We start from the raw sequence: 19746 nt of genomic DNA on the forward strand, positions 1-19746 counted from the left end.
ACACACACAAAAACCAATCTTGAAAAACCTCTTTAAGTTGTTAACCAACATATCTACTATGTAGAACTTCATAGGGCTTGTTAACAAAATTTGGTGTACTTTCATTAGTACATTTTTTAAGACATGGCAGACAGAGAGTGAAGTAACCCTATCCTGTACGCATTCTTAGTGAGAACCAGAAGTCACTCATTCGAGGCCACGCTCCTGGGCCAGACTGAACCCCATTTTTCTGAAGCTTCTGATCAGAGGGAAAGGCCGAGAGTTCCGCAGCACCCGGGCCGCTCAACCCCTCATGCACGTACGTATGTGCTAACAAAACTGCACAGACAGAGCAACTTTCTCCTCTCTCTCCGGCGAGTCCTTTTCTATAAAAAGAAACTTAGAAATAAAACCCAACTAAAAAAAGAACACGCTGCATTAGGATACTGACCTGGAGTCCTGCAAAAGTCAAACCCACAGTCCATTTCGGGCCCGTGCGAGGCCCATGTCGCAATGGAATCTACCGCCTGGGTCTGCTGTCCCCGGTGGAAAGTTCCTGACAACGGACACTGAGTGCTTCAGTGGCCCGGCTCCGCCTTCCCACACATCCTTGCAGGACATTTTCTCATAGTCATGTCGGGTGCCTGCGTCAGACCGCCCCACGTGACGGGGTGTTAGAAACACACGCATCAGATCTCGCAAACAGATTACAAAACAGAAGCCCTTTATAGAATTCAGCTGTGTCTAGGAAAAGGCAAATCCTCTCGGTTGGCCCTCTCCGGGCAGCCCACAAGGGGCCGGGAAGAGCTGCGTTTATCAGGCCTCGATGCACTGAAGCTATCAGATTCAAGAAGGCGTAGTATGACAAGGGAATTTTGTTTTTCAACTGAAACCCGGGCCCTTCAAAAGGCTAACACCAGGAAGCTGCTGGAGTGCATTCAACAGAGAGGGAAGCTGGCTCGAACGGCCTTGCCTGAATATATTATTTTGAAAAGGTAAACATTCGCTCTCTGGACTTGTAGGTGTGCGCATATGGATTGTGAGAACGAGTATTTCCAGATTCATGAGCGATGCAATGCGTCCAGCTACATATTCGGCTGCTGGCTGGAAGGAGGAAGAGGGGCGGGGAGTCCTTGCTTTCCTTTTTCTTTTGGAAAACACGGCAGTATTTCGGGGCGGCCCGTGTACCGCGGGTTCACCTCAGGATCCAGCTTGCCCGGACTCCGCTTGCTTAAGAAACCTGGCAAACAGGCTCCGAGCTTTTCTCCGAAGCCCTGGAGAGATGTAACTGTTTCTTGTCTCAACCAAATTCCACTGGCACTCCAGTCCCTGACGAAGGCATTTTCGCTCTGAATGCGGGAGGGACCGCGTTACCAAAATGGCCAGGACCGGATTCCTGACCCTTGGGACTTTTCATTTTAGGGGTGAGACCTAAACCAACAAGAATTGGTTTCAAGAGCCAAACACCACTTTCTTGTGAACCGAAAGGGGCCTGTTCCCCTCAGTTGCCCGCTACTTCGCAGGGAGGTGGAGGGAAGAACTGCTATACGTTTTGGCTTCTGCACAGGAATGAACCTCCCTCCAGCTAGTGGCAAGGACGGGCTATCCTAAAGTGGACCAAGCACCAACTGCTTCGTTTGTGTCAAACTATCTACATCCACCTCCCACTGCACCCTCCTTCCCCACCCACAACCCACTCTGCACCCTGGCTTTCTGGGGACTCCCACAAGGCAACGAATCCACTTTCGCTGGGCTCTTCGTGATGTACCAGAAACTGGGCAGAGAGGAGTGACTGGGGTAAAGGTCACTATAAGCACGCAGCACAGTGCTGGACACATAGTAAGGGTTCAGTGAATGTCGGCTGGAATCAACTCGAGAACTGACTGTCCGGCTCAGCGGGTGGCCCTGGAGAAAACCCTATGCAGGGTGCTCTTTTGAAAACACAAAGGAGGTCAAATTCCCCTGACGCTAGGGTAAAACCCAAACCCTTCACTGTGGACGGCAAGGCTTGCACCGTCCACGTGTCCTGTCCACTCTCTGTGCTCGCCACATAGGCCTCCCTGCACATGCTCCACTTGTTCTACTTGCCAAGGCTCCAGCGGCTCTGGTCCTTCAAACACTGGTCCCAGCACCGCCCGTGGCGGCCTCACTCTCCTGCCTCAGGCCCAGCTCAAACGTCACCTGAGGGACCACCCCAACTGTTTGCTCCGGCCTGGCCTCTACTTGCCCTCGCACTGTCTGACTTATTTCCTCTGTACTACTTAACCTCAACCTGCAATTATCACGTGGGTTTGTCTGCATGCTCACTGTCTACTCTGGCCACCAGAAAGGAAACTCCAGGAGGAAAAGGACCTTAGCCGCCCTGTTTACCGCTGCACCACCAGGCCGCGGCATGGGGCAGGCACTCAGGAAATAGTTGTTGAATGAATACATGGGGTGGCTATGCACATAAAACACAAAAGCAGCCTGCTCCCACCTTGCCCTCCTGATCCCCTGACCCTGCTCTGCTGTTGCCTCTCCCACAGCACTCACAACGTTCCAGTAGATTATTTATTGTCCAGCTATCTGCCAGAATGAAGCCCTACAGGGCAGTAACGTATCTGCCCTGATGTATCGGCATGCTCTAGAACAGGCCTGACACATAGCAGGCCCCCAGTACATGTTCATTTCCTAAATGAACAATCTGTACTGCAAATAGAGATGGTTTTGTCAATGAGCATTCTACATGGATAGGCACCATAAATATTGCCATTGCCATTTTCCTCTGACAGAATTTCTCCACTCCCCATATTACTTCATTGAATCCCCTTCACAATCCTGCAGGCATATAATATGGAGAAACGACTGCGTATTCACAGGGTTAAATGAATTACCGGAGTCCAAGCCCCACGCACGCACGCACGCACGCACACACAGAAGCTGACCTTATCCCACCCCCAGGGAAGTGCCTGGCTGGCGGCAGAGCCGTGCCTTCTGACGGCAGCGCCCTGCTCTGTGCCCTGCTCATCCCCCACCTCACGTGCACCTGCACATGCAGCAGCAGTGAAGTCAGAGCAGCTGACCTGCTCCATCCGGCACACAACGGCCTTGCGCGGAGGCCAGCTCCAGGCTCACTGGGCAGGGTCAGGACTGCGGAAGCCCGCAGCAGGAATAGACCCAGGCTGAGTGAGATTCATGAGCTAGCGCTGCTGGGGCAGCCAGCCTGGGTCACATGCCAGGAAGCCACTGAGAAATGCTGCCTGTTGTGAGCAGAATGTTCCAGAGAGGCCCCCAAGAAGGGCAGCTGAGGGTCAGAGTTAAGTAAGGCAAGCAGACCCCTGACCAGGGGCAGCGGGTACCAGGGCCACCTGAGCGCTGCTGGATGTCGAGCCTTGGGCCTGGGACCCTTTGCGGCTGGTCGGCACAACCGGCATTTTCAAAGTGCCACCTGAACGTGCCGTCAATCATAGCATCATCCACAGCACAGAATTTTCTCAATGCCAAGGCCCTTACACTATACCCATGTGTTGCCAAAGTAAAATTTTTAGTGTTAAAAATGTTGATATTTAACAGTTTGCTGCCAATTCAGTTTGAGAATTCAGGAGACAGAGGATCAGGATTTGCTAATCAGAAGCGAATTCATGTGCCTCCCCCCTCCCCGCCCCCCACGAGTGTTGAACTTTCTCTCTCACTAGAGGCCTGGAGATGATGCAGCAGAGCCCGGACCAGGGGCTCTGCTGGGGACCTGTCAGTCAGGGCACAGAAAGAGGTCCGTGGGCATGAGCTTTGGGTTTGAGCCTTCTCCAGGACAGAGGGACGGTCTCCCTGCCAACAGGAAGCTGAGATACAGTCTGCGAGGCTTCTTAAAACCCCAAATGCAAATTCCAGTATCTTTACCAAAGCTTGTGAGATCCTCTGCCAAACGTGTGCTTTTATCACAGGTACAGACTCTGCGAGGACTGCGACTGTTTACCACGGCCTCCCTAGCTCCCAGCACTGCCCGTGGCACATGCCAGGTGTTAGTTAACAAGCCTTTATTAGATAAAGGCAGCCAAACACTAAGCTTGACCCGCCATCCTTGACACTGTCACCGAACTTTCTGGATCCAGTGTTAGGTCAATGCTATTTGTCAACTATGCTAAAAGGGAGGAATATACTCGATGAACATAAAAAAAGTCAAGAAGGCTATTCTGACCTGGTAAAAGGAAAAAGAAACACACACACACACACACACACACACACACACACACCAAATCAACACTGCCTAAAGCTGAGCTTGACTAAGACAAGCCAGGGCCGTCCACTGCCCCAAAAGTCATGACTCTTCAAACAAGTTAGAACATTGAAACACAACTTAGAAACACGGAAAATGTCTTATTCTCACTGCTTTGGCTCAAAGGAAGGCAGAGAGCAATTCAAGCTTTACTGATATGCTTTGTTCCGTTAAAGACAAGACAACAGGCCCAAAATGGAGTTGCTCAGTTCCTTCCTCAGCCTCCCCCAGGCCATCAAAACGAAACTTAACTTAGCTCTGGCTCTCCCAGAAATGGAGCCTTAGACAAGTCAATCAGAAACGGACTGACCAGTGTTAGTGAGGCCACCTTCCTGCCACACCCCCGCTGTCGCCTATGTGGAAGTAACCTTGCAGTAACCAGCCTGCGTTTCGGCTCAGTGTACTTTCCTCGGCTTGCTCCCTTCTGCCTGTAACGTCTCTTGCCTTGTATCTTAGGAGCACCTTTCAATTCGATTGGATGCTGCCCGATTCATGAGTCACTGAATAAACCCAATAAGACCTGTACATTTTACTCTGTTGAATTTTGTTCTTTACCCTTTAAACTCCAAGGATTTGGCCTTCGTCTCCTGCTTGGAATGAATTGGCAACGGACTTTTTGAAAATCAACTCTTTTTTTTAATACGAAAAATTCAAAGTTGGGAACACGTGGGTGTGGGCCTCGGTGTGGGGTGTTTGCGAAGAACTTCCTTCCCACACGATGTTTTCCTTTCCTGCACCCCAGGGGTCTCCCTCTCTGTACCCGCTTTTCAGGTCCTTCCTACGTTCCCCTCACTCAGCCTCCTCTTACAAGCAGCGGATTGGGAGAAGGTGCTGGGCTGAGCGGAGCACCCTGGGCCTGGGCCTGCTTCTGGGCCCCTGACCTTGGGTGCTCTTGCTTCCAAGTGCACTGATATGTGACCCACTCAAGCCCTCTCCCCCCATCAGGCAACCAACAGTCTGATGAAAAAGACATTATGACGCGTGCCTGTCGTGGCAGTTCTCAGCAGAGCTGCGTGTCAGACTCACCTGTGGAACCACAGAAGGAATAGGAACTAGGGGGCCCCCCAACACTGAGTCGGATTTTGGGAGATAGGGTCTGGGCAGGGGTGCTTTCTGCTGAAAATGACCGAGTCATGCCGTGCAGAAGAGCTGGCCCGTGGCTCCTAACTACACTAGGAAGAAGCAGGCCGTTAGTCCCTCGCTTGTGCGGAGCCCCTCTCGGCAGCTTGCCTGAGGGCTGCTGGAGAGTGACACTGACATCCCACCACACTTGCGTCAATGTCCCCAGCGTGACTTACTCAGCTGGCAGGCGGAAGGTCACCTGAATGTGCCAGCCACGCGCTGTGCCTGATACCTAGCAGGCGCGTGCACGTGCCCAGTGCCACGTACACGCTCCAGCCCGTTTAAGCCTCACAGCCACCTCACTTTGCCAGCGAGGACGCCGAGACCCAGAGAGGTTGTGCCACTTGACCGAGGTCATGTAGTGACTGTGCGGCAGAGCTGGGGTCCACACCTGACGCTGATTCAAAACCACACTCTCCGTTTCGGGTCAGGGGCGCCAGGAAGTAACCTTGGCTTTTCCACACCTTCTTACTGTCGAAGCCTCATCAGCTCATGACCCGGGCCTACTCGCCGGAGTGTGCACGTTTAGTAAACTTGCAGCCTGGCCCCGAGCAGGGCTGCCACGCACTGGTGGGCAGGTTACGCCTGTGTGCTGTGGGGTGAGGGGAGCGCGGGCAGTGACGTGCCCTGAGGAGGGCTGCATCCCCTGCCAGAAGGGGGCCACTCCTTTGAGATGGGCCACCGGTGGCCCTGGGGTGAACATTTAACGGGAAATTGAGAATTTTCTGTAGCATTCTACTCTTATTTTCTTAAAAAATATAAACTTTAAAGTAATGTATAACATTCCAAAATATTATTTTGATTTTGATCCACTTCCATCTCAAAATCATATTTATTGAATGCCTACCACCCACCAGTCAGTGAGTATATCACAGGGGCTACGACCGGACGGAGGTGTAGAAGAGGTGTAATGGGAATACTAAAGCTACTGAACGAGGAGAACTGAGACCCCCAAGACACTGAATTAGTCCATTCATGAAACAGGGCTCTCCCTACGGGTACTTTAGGGTCAGACGGACCATGTCCAGGCTGCACAGTGGCGAAGAGCCTGAATGTCGTTGTCAGGCGGACCTGGCTCTGCTCTGTCACCTCTGGCTGTGACGTTGGATATGTTTCTTTCTTAAAAAATGTTTTTGTTTGTTTGTTTTTACTGATCTCAGAGGAAGGGGGGGGAGGGGGAGAGAGAGAGAGAGAGAGAGAGAGAGAGAGAGAGAGAGAGAGAGGAACATGGAGGTGAAAAAGAAACACGCCTGACTGGGGATCGAACCTGCAATCTGAGTATGTGCCCTGGCTGGGAATCGAGTCACCACCTTCTGGTGTACGGGAACCTATTGAGCCACAAAGCTCGGGCTGGATAAGTTTCTCCATCTGCAAAATGGGGCTAATGAAAGAATCTACCAGGGTTAACGTGACGATTAAATGGTCATACTTATAAAGTGCTTGGCATAGTGTCCTGCACAAAATCCAGCTTTAATACATATCAGCTATTATGGGTATTACTGTTACTAATTCATTCTTCTTGTCGCCTTATCCCAGGCCCCAAACCTAGGGAAAATGGTTTACTCCTGTGGGTCCCGGGCTCCCACTGCCCCACAGTGCTTCGCACCCCAAGGGGCTCACTGCGTTCCTCCCTGATGCAGAGGCGGTGACACCTGAGACTCGGCTCATATTTGGGCATTTCATTACAATTATCACCAACCTTCTGGGAAACAGAGCAACAGACGCTCCGACCAACTGAGCCACCCTGCCAGAGCTATTGAAATTCTTAATGCCTTTTTCTGCATGCAAAGAAGAAATGTTAACAAACAGTGCACTGTTCGTTAACATTTCTTCTTTGCATGCAGAAGGTTGCGGGTTCAATTCCTGGTCAAGGCACATACCTAGATTTCGAATTCAATCCCCAGTTGGGACTCATATAGGAGGCAACTGATCTAATTTTCTCTCTCCTATCAATGTTCCTCTCTCTCTCTCTCTCTCTCTCTCTCTCTCTCTCTCTCTCTCTCTCTATATATATATATATATATATATATATATATAATCTCCTAGGGCAGTGATGGCGAACCTTTTGAGCTCGGCGTGCCAGCATTTTGAAAACTCCTAACTTAACGCTGGTGCTGTGTCACATATAGAAATTTTTTGATCTTTGCAACCATAGTAAAACAAAGACTTCTATTTTTGATATTTATTTTATATATTTAAATGCCATTTAACAAAGAAAAATCAACCAAAAAAATGAGTTCACATGTCACCTCTGACACGCGTGTCATAGGTTCGCCTTCACTGTCCTAGGGTGAGGATTAAAAAAAGAATTTAAATAAAAATCATTCAAATTGGTTACTTATTAGTCATTCTGGTAAGAAGCTTAACAGGAAGGAGACCAACATAATTTGTTGAAGACAAATTCTTAAATCACTGATAAAGTTCCATCATGTGTAGTTACTTGTCCCCCTGAGCCAGAAGACCATTCCAATCTGGCCAGTTAAAACAAGGCTAGGTTACTGTTTATTGGATCATGTGCCTGTTGTATATAGCGTCATCTCCACCTTCATAAAAAAAAGGCTCCTTGGGCCCTGCTTCATCCCCTCTCCCATCTGTTTGCAGATTCCTGGCCGACCACTTGCTCCTCTCCCCTCACATCAAGGGGATTATTGGAGGGCAAAGTCTTGGGACCTCTTCTCTCTGACTTTAAACCAGGACCTAATAAGATGTCAGTTTGGGTATGATTTCTTTAGTGAATACTGTGTTGTTTTGGTTGTTTATTAAGTCTCAGTTTAATGGATTTAATAGATTGTCGTTTGTTCAGGAAAAAATATGAAAAAAAATTTTGGTTCAGTTTGGGGCTTAGCACACTTATGTGCTTATTTTGGGTTTTGGTTCAGGTTTCCACTGAAGCCCTGGATTAAAATTTCTGACAACTTGCAGAATTGGTCAATAGTTGCAAGCTTTCCTTTTCCTGTTCCACTCCTAGCTGGTTATCTCCGGCCTCAGAGGATAGAGCAGGGCCTCTGCTCACACACTTCTGGGTTCAAAATCCAGCTCTGCCACTTAGTAGCTAATTACCACCTCAAGACCCATTGTTTTTGGTTTTTTTTCTAATCTATTAAATGGGAGAAAAGTGCAATTTAGTCCTTAATAGGATTAGATAAGACAACACAGACACAATGTAGCATCTCATTCTATTGCTCTTTTTCACCCTGATGATTTTCTATGAAAATTCCAGAAAACAAAACAATAGCTATAACTCTTCTCTAGCCCATCTTATTATGATAATAGCAACCAATTTAATGCTTGTTGGTTGAAAGGGTGTTGGAAGCAGGGGTATTGTGTAAGCGGGGATTTCCCTGCAGCTGAAGTGGAGAATGAGTGGCTTGGAGAGTCTCAAGCTTTGAGGTCTTCAGTGAGCCTGGGCATGCACCGTCAGGAGCCACTGGGCTCAGGCCAGGCTGACCCCAAAAGGAAGTCAGCTAAAACATGCTGGAGGAAAGTAAGTGCAAAAGCAAATATTTGGGCCTAGCCGGGCATGGCTCAGTGGTTGAGCATCAACCTATGAACCAGGAGGTCACGGTTCAATTACTGGTCAGGGCACATGCCTGGGTTACAGGCTCAATCCCCAGTGTGGGGCGTGCAAGAGGCAGCTGAACAATGATTCTCTCTCACCATTGATGTTTCTCTCTCTCTCCCCTCTCTAACATGAATAAAAAATATGTTTTAAAAAGTAAATATTTAGCGAAATAAAAGAGTGTGGGTTAATTATAGATATGGTAATGTAATTGAAAGAACATTTACTTTTAAAGAGTAGGTACTTGCATCACGATAATAATATTATGATAAATAAAGCCAATAATTGTGCATTAACAGATACAAAATCAGTAACATATTGTTCCCGGGAATCCTGCATGCCCATGAAAGATGTTGCCTCCCCGTCTACCTCCCTGAAGCCCTACTGGGAAGAGTAAGTAGAGAGTAAGAACTCTGAACAGCCAGAGAGCTCCTGTCCCTTCAGTGGTTTCTCCAGGTGCTCCTTCCTGTCTGGGTAGGGGCACCGAGACAGCCCTCACACCATCAGCTTAGCCCCAGACTGCATTATTACTACGTTTCTTCACACAGAGAAACAACACAAACGTAGAGTTAGGAGACAAAGCTAGGGAAGGCAGAGCATCTTACAACCCCAGTGTTCTGTTTCCATCACACCTCATTCTGTTCCATCCTCAGCTGGCTGGGAAGGGGGCCTCTAAGCACGTAATCCAAGTTATGCTCTGAGTGGCAATCTATGCCAGCAGGGAGGAGAGAGAGGAGGCAGGGCAGAGGGGTGTCCTGGACCAGGAGAGGTGGGGCTGGAGGCAGGATACAGGGCGAGGGAGGCCACGGACAAAGGGTTTGGGACTCCCTCCCTCTGCATTAACGCCCACCCTAATAAACAGAAACCCAATGAACAGAACCCCAGGTGCACGCAACTCGTGGGAAGGTCTGGCTTACTGTGTCACCGAGCCTGCCCACTCTGCTCTTCCAGGTGCCATGGGTTAGTCACAAAAGGAAATTCCACAGGCAGTTCCTAGCTCCAAGAGTGAGCAGCCCCTCTTAAAAACAGGACCTTAGACAGCCTTTCCCTGGAGGATGGTTTTTTCAGGGCTGTGTTTTCCGGTTCCTTTACGTTGGATGGCCACAGCCTATGCCAGTCCCCAGTGCGGTGCCCACAAGATGGTGCTGAGCCCACACAAAGAAATGCTCTTGTGTTCCAGGGAGCAGGGAATCCAGCCCCCGAAATCATTCTCCACATGGGCAGATGAGTAAGCGTCACTTCCAAATAAACAGACACCGGCTGTTTTCGATAACAAAGAGCAAAGTGCGTGCTTGTTGGTGGAGCGTGCACTCTAACTCGTCTTGATTTGCCATAAACGGATTCTAGAGATTCTTCAGATCAGGGGTGGGGGCCACTCCACCCAGTGCGGGAATTTCCTCCTGAGAGGAGCAGTATTCACTGGGAACAATCAAGGCGCCCTGAACAGTCACCTCTGCCACACAACACCGCTTTGAACGTTTACTCTGTGTATCATACCCTGGGCTACGCACCACACATTCCTTCAACTAGTCCCCAGTAAAAAGAATGTTACTGACAAAAGGAACTTTACAGGATTTTTATTCCAATCCTATCATTTCCGAGATGAGAACATTAACGCACAGAGAAGTTAAATGACTTGCCTAAGATTCCATGTGTGACCAAAACATGTGTCTAGACTTCTGGTTCCACACGCCTTCCTAGACCCTCCTCCTCCAATGGCTGGATAGCCCTTGTTTTCTTTTCCCTCTTTCACTTCCAGTCTTCCAAGGCTGACATTTTTAACCGAAACTCAAAAACTCCCTTCTTTATTCTGGTTAAATTTTATCCTGTTCATTTAGTCCATTATCTCCAGTCTGATGGAAGGTTTACAATGTCAATTCTATCTTAAAATATATCTATTGATTCCTTCAACAGGTTATGCTCATTTCTGCTCTAGAAACTTCCAGGTAAGATTAGGATCGTGATGTCTGTGACAAAAAGGCATGACTATTCTCTATGCTCACCTCCCACTCAGATCATTATTTCAAGATCAAGACTGTTATACTAATGACAACTTGGAAAATATTTTTAAACCTATTAGAATAAAAAAATAAAGCCTTGGTTTCATCTTTAAAGAGGAAGGGGGTTGAATCCACATTAGCAGGAAGTGACCCTGTGAGGAGCAGCTGGGGCCATGTCAATACATTCATATGTTTGGAACTGAGATGCTGAGACCACAGGGTGAGTGAGCGCTCGCACTGAAACCCAGGAAACGTTAAGAGCTGCTGAAAACAAAATGATTGGGAATAACCTCAGAGTAAAAGAACAAGATGTCAAGTTCCCGGGAGCTGACCTATGGTCCTTGGGCTGGTCCTTGAGCTGATCTGTGGTCCTTGGGCTGGTCCTTGGTCACAGGTGACCAGATCTAACCCCTGACGAGTCACATTCTCTCTTATTATCGCTTCAGGAAGCACAGCAAGCCTCTAATTTTCTGACCACTCTTCTCCATCCCTGCATCCTCCCTAACTAGCTCATGCCGTTTGTTTTTCTGGGGCTCTTATCCCAGCATCCTCGTACCCTACCTCAGCAGGGAGCTCAGACAGTCTGCAGTGGCCCAGTGCCCACACCCACGTCCCCAGCAGAACATGACCTTCCCCAAGGCCAGTTTCCTGGACCCCAGCACCAAACAAACGCCAGAGTAGCTGTCCTTATTCCTGCTTAACCTTTACCATTTACAAATCCCTTTCATGCTCACCATTGCTTTTCTACCTCATGAAAACCTGTCCTTATTCCTGTTTAACCCTCTACCATTCACAAGTCATTTGCATGCACACCATCTCATTTTCTTTCTCACCCCTATGAACTGTGAAATATTTCCATTTCAAAGATGAAGACACTGAGGCTCAGAGAAATGAAGCCAAACCCCAAACACCACATAGCTTGTCACTGGCAGGGTTGGGTTTTCACCCCTCTGGTCTTGTGACTTTGGGTCACAAACTTTTCCCAGCACACTTACAGGAGACTACATTTATGTGATTTCACATGTTAGTAGACATAAATCACCAATCTCATCTTTTGATATGTTTTATGGTTGTGCTTGTTTTATACCAAATTTCATGCCAATAAGTGTATTTGTACTTGCCATTCAAAAAAAACCCCCAAAACACCTATATATCATTATATATATATATATATTTTTTAACAATAAAGCCGGTTTTTCCTGGTCAGTCTATTCATCATTAACACGCTGCCGGCTAGGTGACCATCTGCACATCCCATGTTGGGAACTCTGCTGTCCTGAGTTACCTGACTGCACAGCTTGGTGCTGAATTCACGCTGCAGAATGGGAATGACTCCTAAGATGATTACTGTCGTACTTAGATGAAGCAATGACTATCGAGACGTTAGCTATCAGATGTTCAATTGATGATATTACTCAGGTACACACATATGGCCAGTACAGACTACTACTACCTCTTCATTACATTCATTACAACCAAATACGTTTGTTTTCTTAACAAGTGTCTGATGAGGTATAAGGTAGCAAGGTCCAATAACTCAGAAAAGCAGAAAAACTATTTCATCCCCTTGGCCTGTTTAATTCTTAGTTCTTCCCACATTCAGCAATCTCTGGAGTCCACAGTCCAGGGGAGAAAACAGGCAGGCAGCCTTAACGGCCCCTCCCTAATGACTGAAACGCTGTAGTGCAGTGGTTCTCAACCTGTGGGTCTCGACCCCTTTGGCAGTCAAACGACCCTTTCACAGGGGTTGCCTAAGACCATCCTGCATATCAGATATTTACATTACGATTCATAACAGTAGCAACATTACAGTTATGAAGTAGCAACAAAAATAATTTTATGGTTGGGTCACAACATGAGGAACTGTATTAAAGGGCCAGAAGGTTGAGAACCACTGCTCTAGCGAGAGTGCCCAATGCTCTGGAGGAGGCAGCTTAACTGAGTTTGGGGAAAGGGTCAGAAAAAAAAGAGGTGGAACTGAGTCTTGAAAGATAGGGAGCATAAGAGAAATAAGTCACACAGAGAAAGAAAAATACCGTATGATTTCACTTATATGTGGAATCTAAAAACAAAATAAACAAACAAAACAAAAACAGACTCATAGAGACAGAGAACAGACTGATGGCTGCCAGATGGGAGAGGGATTGGGGGGTTGGGTGAAAAAGATGAAGGGATTAAGAAGCGCAAATCGGTAGTTACAAAACAGTCAGGGGGTGTAAAGTGTAGCATAGAGAAAATGGTCAATAATATTGTAATAACTTGTATGGTGCCAGGTGTGTACTTGAAATACTGGGGGGATTACTTTGTAAAGTATATGGCTGTCTACCCCCTATGCTGTACACCTGAAACTAATACAAAATAATATTGACTGTAAACTGTAATTGAGAAAAAAATTTAGTTTCGTGGTGCCACCCCAGACTGGCTGAATCGGAATAGCCAGGAGCACGGCCCCAGAAAGCCACCTTTAGCAAGTTCCCAGGCGCTTCTGAATCAAGGCTAGGTTTGGACACCGTATCAGTTTCCTGCGGCTGCCATAACACATTGCCATAGACTTGGTGGCTCAAAACAGCACAAAGTTATTCTCTCACAGTTCTGGAGGCCAGAAGTCCAAAGTCAAGGTGCCTGCAGGGCCGTGCTCTGGTGGAAGGTCTGGGGACAATCCTTCCTTGCCTCTTCCAGCTCCTGGTGGATCCAGGAGTTCCTTGGCTAGAGGCTGCACAACGCCAATCTCTGCCTCCACCTCCACATGGCCTTCTCCTCGTTAGGCGTCTTTCCTCTGCGTGTTTCTCACAGAATGGACTCATCTCAAGATCCTTAACTAACTTACCTTTGCAAAAGGCTTTTTTTCCAAATAAGGTCCATTCATAGCTTTGGGACCTATCTTTTGGGATGGCCACCATTCAACCACTGCCTATACCACGGCAGTTCATCTGGATGAGTGTGAGAGGGGATGAGGATCCAGAGGTCCCAGCTAAGCTCTCTGACAGTGGCAGGGAGAGAGGAAGAAACGGGGAGAGAGCCATTCAGGACTACTCAGACCCACAGCTACACGTCCAAGTCTCAGGGCACATAGAATGTACTATATGCGGGATGCAAAAAATCACCACAACCATAAATTAACAAAATGCTAGACTATATTACCCTGAAAATATAGGGGAGAGCTTTTTCTTTTTTAAATCCTCACCGGAGGATATTTTTCCCATTGATTTTCAGAATAGAAGGGAGGGAGGGATGGAGGGAGAGAGAGAGAAACAGACTAGTTGCCTCCTGCACATGCCCCTACTGGGGACAGGAAGTGAACCTGTAACTCAGGTACGCTATTTACCGGGAATTGAACCCTCAACCCTTTGGTTAGAGGGGTGACACTTCAACCCAACCACTGAGCCCCACCGGCCAGGGCTAGGTGAGAGCTTTGAAGGGCTGAAAAGGCTTTTAGTTAATTCACTTTCTAAACTAAATTAATTTTATATGAAGTTAGGATTTCATCCTTATGATACTGTGGACACTTTCTCCTCATCACCCCAGCAGCTTCCAGTCCAGACAAGTCACTGTGGTAGCATGCGATTGGCTATTTCTGCCTTCCAAATTGTTTCCTTAGGAGCAGACAATATTTTTGGTCACCAATGTTAAAGAAGGTCCCGTTACACCTCCCTTCTCAACACCCACTAAGGGCCCCAAATCTTCATTGAGAGTGGATCGCCCCTCATTTTTACATTGATTCATGTACTACCACTAAAGTCCTACAGTATAATTACTTGTGTCAGTTCCCAGACTTGCAAAGGTCTTCTGTCCTCTCACAAAGGAATTGCCCTGCTTGGCAACAAGGTTTGCAGGCCAGAAGGCCAGTGGGTGGAGGGGAGGGTGGGAAGGAATCAGGTTCTATGTTGAAGTTAAAGTCACAGGCAGGGAACAACAGCTTTCAGAATCAGATTCCTAGTGATTTCATCATACGTCCCTACAGTATAATGTAAAGGGCACACCCCCAACCCCTACCCCATAAGACTGTCCCAAAGCACCCCTTAGCTAGCAATCTGCAGGGACCAGTCTCTAGGCCAGTCTGTCTCTGTGTTTGACCACAGCATCCACAGCAGAGCTCCCCAAATATTAACATGCACGAGTCAGCTGGGGATTATAAGTGCATTTTCCGACACAGTGGGTCAGGTATGTGTGGCCCATCTTCATTTATGTCAGGGGGGAGGAAACCAAGGTTCCTTACCTGCTGTTGAAATGATAGCTATAATGGTGATGATGATGCCAACAACAACAAATGCTAATATTTACTGAACACTTTCCACGTGCCACACCCTGGGCTAAGTGCTTTACAGACATTACGACTCCCTTAGCACCAAGAGAGCTGAGGAAAATGGGAGTGGTTAAAAGATGTTTAGTAGAAAAAAAGGAAACATATTATAAATTCCAGGATGTGCAGGACGTCAATCAAGTGTCACCAGCGAGAGAGGACGAGTCTCACATTGTCCAAGTCCAGGACTAGTTAGGAAGTTCTAAGTGCTTGATATTCCAGAAAGCATCCTTGGACCAAACAGGTCAATACCACAGACCAGGTGTATTAAGATACAAGAGGCCCGGTGCAGGAATTTGTGCACCTGTGGGGTCCCTTTGCCTGGCCTGAGGGGATTGGACCGAAACTGGCTCTCTGACATCCCCCAAGGGGTCCCAGGTTTCGAGAGGGTGGTTCTCGGGTGACACACCGCGAAATCAGGCTCCCTCCTCTCTGGTTCTGGGTGTGTCACCCGAGAACCACAGCTGCCAAGTCACTGCAGCTCAGTAGCTCCTGCAGTGTCTGCCCCTTGGTGGTCAGTGTGTGTCATAGCTACTGGTCAGCTGGTCACTTAGGCTTTTATATATATAGATGCCTGCTGTCTTTTGGTGCCATCCAGGTTAACCTCTGTGGGCTTGGCTCCATTCAGCTACCTTGGGAGTGGCATGCCCGCATAGGGAGGGCTTCCTTTGGTGGGCTCCTCTGTTCCATGCTGGGATGGGCACACTCAGCCCTGGGCAGCTTAATCAAGGCTACGTCTGATTCTCTCCAGGTGTCCTCCAGAAGTCCTTGGACATACATGCTGTGTTCTGCTGCTGACTCGACTGACAAACCACTTTGCCTGGAGGAGATGGACATGGTTTATATCCAAAGTGGCTTCTTTATTTGCTATGACTATTCCTTGGGCAGGGTCTTGGAGATCATCAGACCCAACACTCTGCAGGAAAAGACTGGGCAGGCTGCCACTGAGGAAATCCAGACTGGTGGAGTGAGTCAGATGGTGTAACTGTCAACTGCTGACCTGTTTCACTCAGCCCCACATTATTTTTCTAAAATTCCATGCCCTCCAGTTTGCCACAATCTAATCACTCTTCTTACACCCAGCCCACAGTGAACATTCATGTCCCCTTCCTGTCCCTGTATGTATCTGAATTTCAGACCCTAATCTATAATAAAATAAGAATAAATCATTTATAACTTTTGTTCTGCTTGTAACATTTCAATATCTATACAATGATTCATTGTTCCCCTAAAATGTAAATGATGAGGTATAAGTATTCAAGCTTTCACAACAACCATATAACAGTTCTTCAGGACCCCACCAACTGTTCGTTCCCATGTCAAACATTTCTTAATACATGAATCCTAGGAGGCACAGGGGCAAATACCAAACTCTTCACTTTGCTTCAAAAGTCACTTTAAGGACAGGGTCAGCTCAAGCTTTGAGAAGGACATGATACTCAACTCCGAATCAGCCTCATCCTCTCAGAGGCACCCAGCTCTCATTTTTAAAGGAGGGTTCCATCTTCACTAGCAGGTGATGCAACGAGAAAAGCAGTAATTGCTGAGAATGCGCAGACCTTTCTCAGGAGCTGCTTGCTCGGTCAGAGCATTCCGAGTTGACATCACGCTCCATCCTTGCGACACGCAACAACAATGCCAGAAACTAGATCACAGAATTGGAGCATGGACTACCTGGTAGTTGGGACTTCAAACAATGGGGTCAACACAATAAAATGCATCCACCCAGATCACCAATGTCCTCGGGGGATCTTCGAGAAGGGGACAATGGTGGCCAACCCGAGGAAGTAAATTCTGCTCTAGAGATGGGGGGGAGGTAAGAGGGCACACAGCTTGGTATGGAGAGCAGCCTAACATCTCGTGCTGGTGGGGACCCCTTGGAGAAAGGCTGCCTGTTCTGCTTTGTCTCCTCCCCCACTGTCAGCAAACAGCCCCACATCTGCAGCAGCTTCCCACCTGGTTCCAGGTGCACAATGTACCGAGATCATTTCTGTGAGCCTGGGCTCTCCTATACTCACCTGAGTCCTCGTACATACTTCCCTTGCACATTTCCTTCTCCCCTGTTTTCTACCATCCCTCCTCCCGTGTTTTCTATCTCTTCTCTTCCACCTCCCCTTTTTCCAGTTTGAAGCCACTGCTGGCAACACTGCAATCTCTGGAGGGAGGCCAGGCGTGCTTGCGGCTGAGGCAGCCCAGGAATGCGAGACAGCCACCCTGCCTAGGGGTCAGGAGATGCAGGTGACTGGCAGAGCTGTCAGCAGTCCAGGTAGGTCTGACGGACAATTAGAAGCACAACAGCTTTCCTACCGTGGAAATGCTGCAAAAGCTCCGGCTGGCCACACAAATGGATGCACACCAGTGGTTCTCAACCTTCCTAATGCCGCGACCCTTTAATACGGTTCCTCATGTTGTGGTGACCCCCAACCATAAAATTATCTTCGTTGCTACTTCATAACTGTAATTTTGCTACTGTTGTGAATCGTAATGTAAATGTCTGATATGCAGGATGTATTTTCATTGTTCGCGACCCACAGGTTGAGAACCGCTGGTTTAGACACATGAAATCGACTGGGATAAGTTGCTGGGTGGGGAGAGGGAAGAATATTAACGTTCCAGTTAGCTTTTGACAACTTTACCCCAAAACAAATGTAATTAAAACGAAATGACGGTTTCTGGCCCTAATCAGGTGTCCAAACAGTTACCCTGTTCACCTGTTTTAGAGTGAAATTATCTGGGGGCAGGAGGACCGGGGAGCAATGACATAATAAGTTGTTTAGGTTTTAAAAAGTTAAAAATTCCCCAAACAAACCCAAACCCACTGCAGATAAAAAACACACACAACAGGCTGTTTAGAAAAATTAGGCTTTAAATACACTGACCTGAAAACAATCTAAAGAACAGGCTGTTCTGTAGAACAGCTCGAGTTTCTGCTTGTGCTTTCATTTTAGGAAACAAACACTCAGACGCCACAGTGGGAGGAGCTCCACACGGGGATTCAAACTCATAGAAAATGGCCCCCGGGTCGGAAACTGAACACAACCAACAGGGCACTGGACGGGCTCTCTGGGAATACAGGCCACTTACCCTTCACAAGAGTCATTATCTAGGGACGGAGAAAACTCCCTCCCCCCAGCAGTAACATAAATCATGGTCTCCAAAGTGTTTGCTGGACGCCACAGTGACTAATCACCCCACTTTTGTTCTCCCTGCTCAGGGAACCTCCTGGGGGGCAAACAGGTCATTTTAAAAGCAAGGTAGCTGCTGGGTTTGGAGGTAAGACTCCCATTCAAACTAATAAGAGAGAGAGAAAAAAAAGACCTCAAGAAGTATTTCCTAAAAGTACAGAGAAGTGCAAATCATCTTATCAGAAACTCATATCGTTAAATAGAGAAGAAAGTATTAAAATAGATCAGTTGGATGTGGCAAAAAGCTCTTGGTTATTTTTAAATGTCAAAATCAAAGACAAATATTAGGAGCATTAAATACACAACAGACAGACCCTGGCCAGGTGACTCAGTTGGTTGAAGCGTCATCCCGTACACCAAAAGGTTGCAGGTTCAATTCCTGGTCAGGGTGCGTACAGGAGGCAACCGATCGATGTCTCTCTCTCTCTCAAATCAATAAAAAACAAAACAAAAATAAAAACATATCCATGGATAAGGATTAAAAATATATACACATGCAACAAACAGGACGAGTGTAACAGTAATAATTTTCTAGTTTATAAGTTTGTAATTTTAGGGTGAATTTTTAGAGTGACATATTAAGGGGCAGACTGGACCATTTAGGTAGCCACCTCCCTGTGTGTGTGTGACATAGATAAACTTACCCCATATTCCTTCTGTACTCCATCCATAGGAATGACGCATGTTACTGATAACCAGCTTGCACTTTGATTAACACTTGTGATGACGTATGTTACTGACAGCCACTTGGACTGTCGTGGGCCAGAACAGACTTAAAAAATGGGTCCCCGAATCAGACATCGATCAACGTCCCATATACTCTTACTCAGACAAAGAGAAACTCACTTTGTAGTCTATATTCATTTAGGGGGGGAAAAAAATGTTCTCTCGGGAAATTTACGGTACTTCTGTGCAAAAAGTCAACCTACAGCCTGTGAGTGGCTCAAGAAACTCCAGAATTGCTCGACCTTGGCTGGAAAAAAATGTTTAACCCAATTTATTAGCATAGCGCTTGGGGTAGGCCAGCTCTCTAACGTGTGAGTAAAACCCCATCCGGGGCTTCATTTCACTGCCACGTCATCCCCTTTTCCGTCTATCCTAGTGCCTTCTGCTTCCGCAAAATGGTCCTCCCTTCCTCTCCCTTCAAGGCAAAGGTCCAAGCAAAGGGCAGAACACACCACAGGCACCCAGGCTGCAGGGGTGGCTGAGGCCACTGTGACACTGCTTCCACCGATGAGCATGAGAGACGGCAGTGAGCCCTCGAGAAACTGCTCTCTGAGTTCATGGCAGGGACTACAGGACCAGATAAACCGGCATGAAGCAGGGACAGACCAGAATGCTGAGTAAGT

General features: G+C 47.6%; 1 protein-coding gene across 9 annotated transcripts in view; it reads right to left on the reverse strand.

Annotated features, from left to right (window-relative positions):
- ZBTB38 (zinc finger and BTB domain containing 38) overlaps nucleotides 1-19746 on the reverse strand; it is a 125939-nt gene that overhangs the window by 13083 nt on the left and 93110 nt on the right. The window contains exon 1 of one of the 9 annotated variants that reach the window (XM_059663766.1): nucleotides 431-625. The exons of the other annotated variants lie outside the window; for them this stretch is intronic. The gene's annotated coding sequence lies outside the window, so the exon portion shown is untranslated. Of the gene's footprint in view, nucleotides 1-430; nucleotides 626-19746 lie in introns of those variants that run through there. 9 annotated transcript variants of the gene reach the window in all.

The sequence above is a fragment of the Myotis daubentonii genome, chromosome 14, assembly GCF_963259705.1.
Source record: "Myotis daubentonii chromosome 14, mMyoDau2.1, whole genome shotgun sequence".
NCBI lineage: Eukaryota > Metazoa > Chordata > Mammalia > Chiroptera > Vespertilionidae > Myotis > Myotis daubentonii.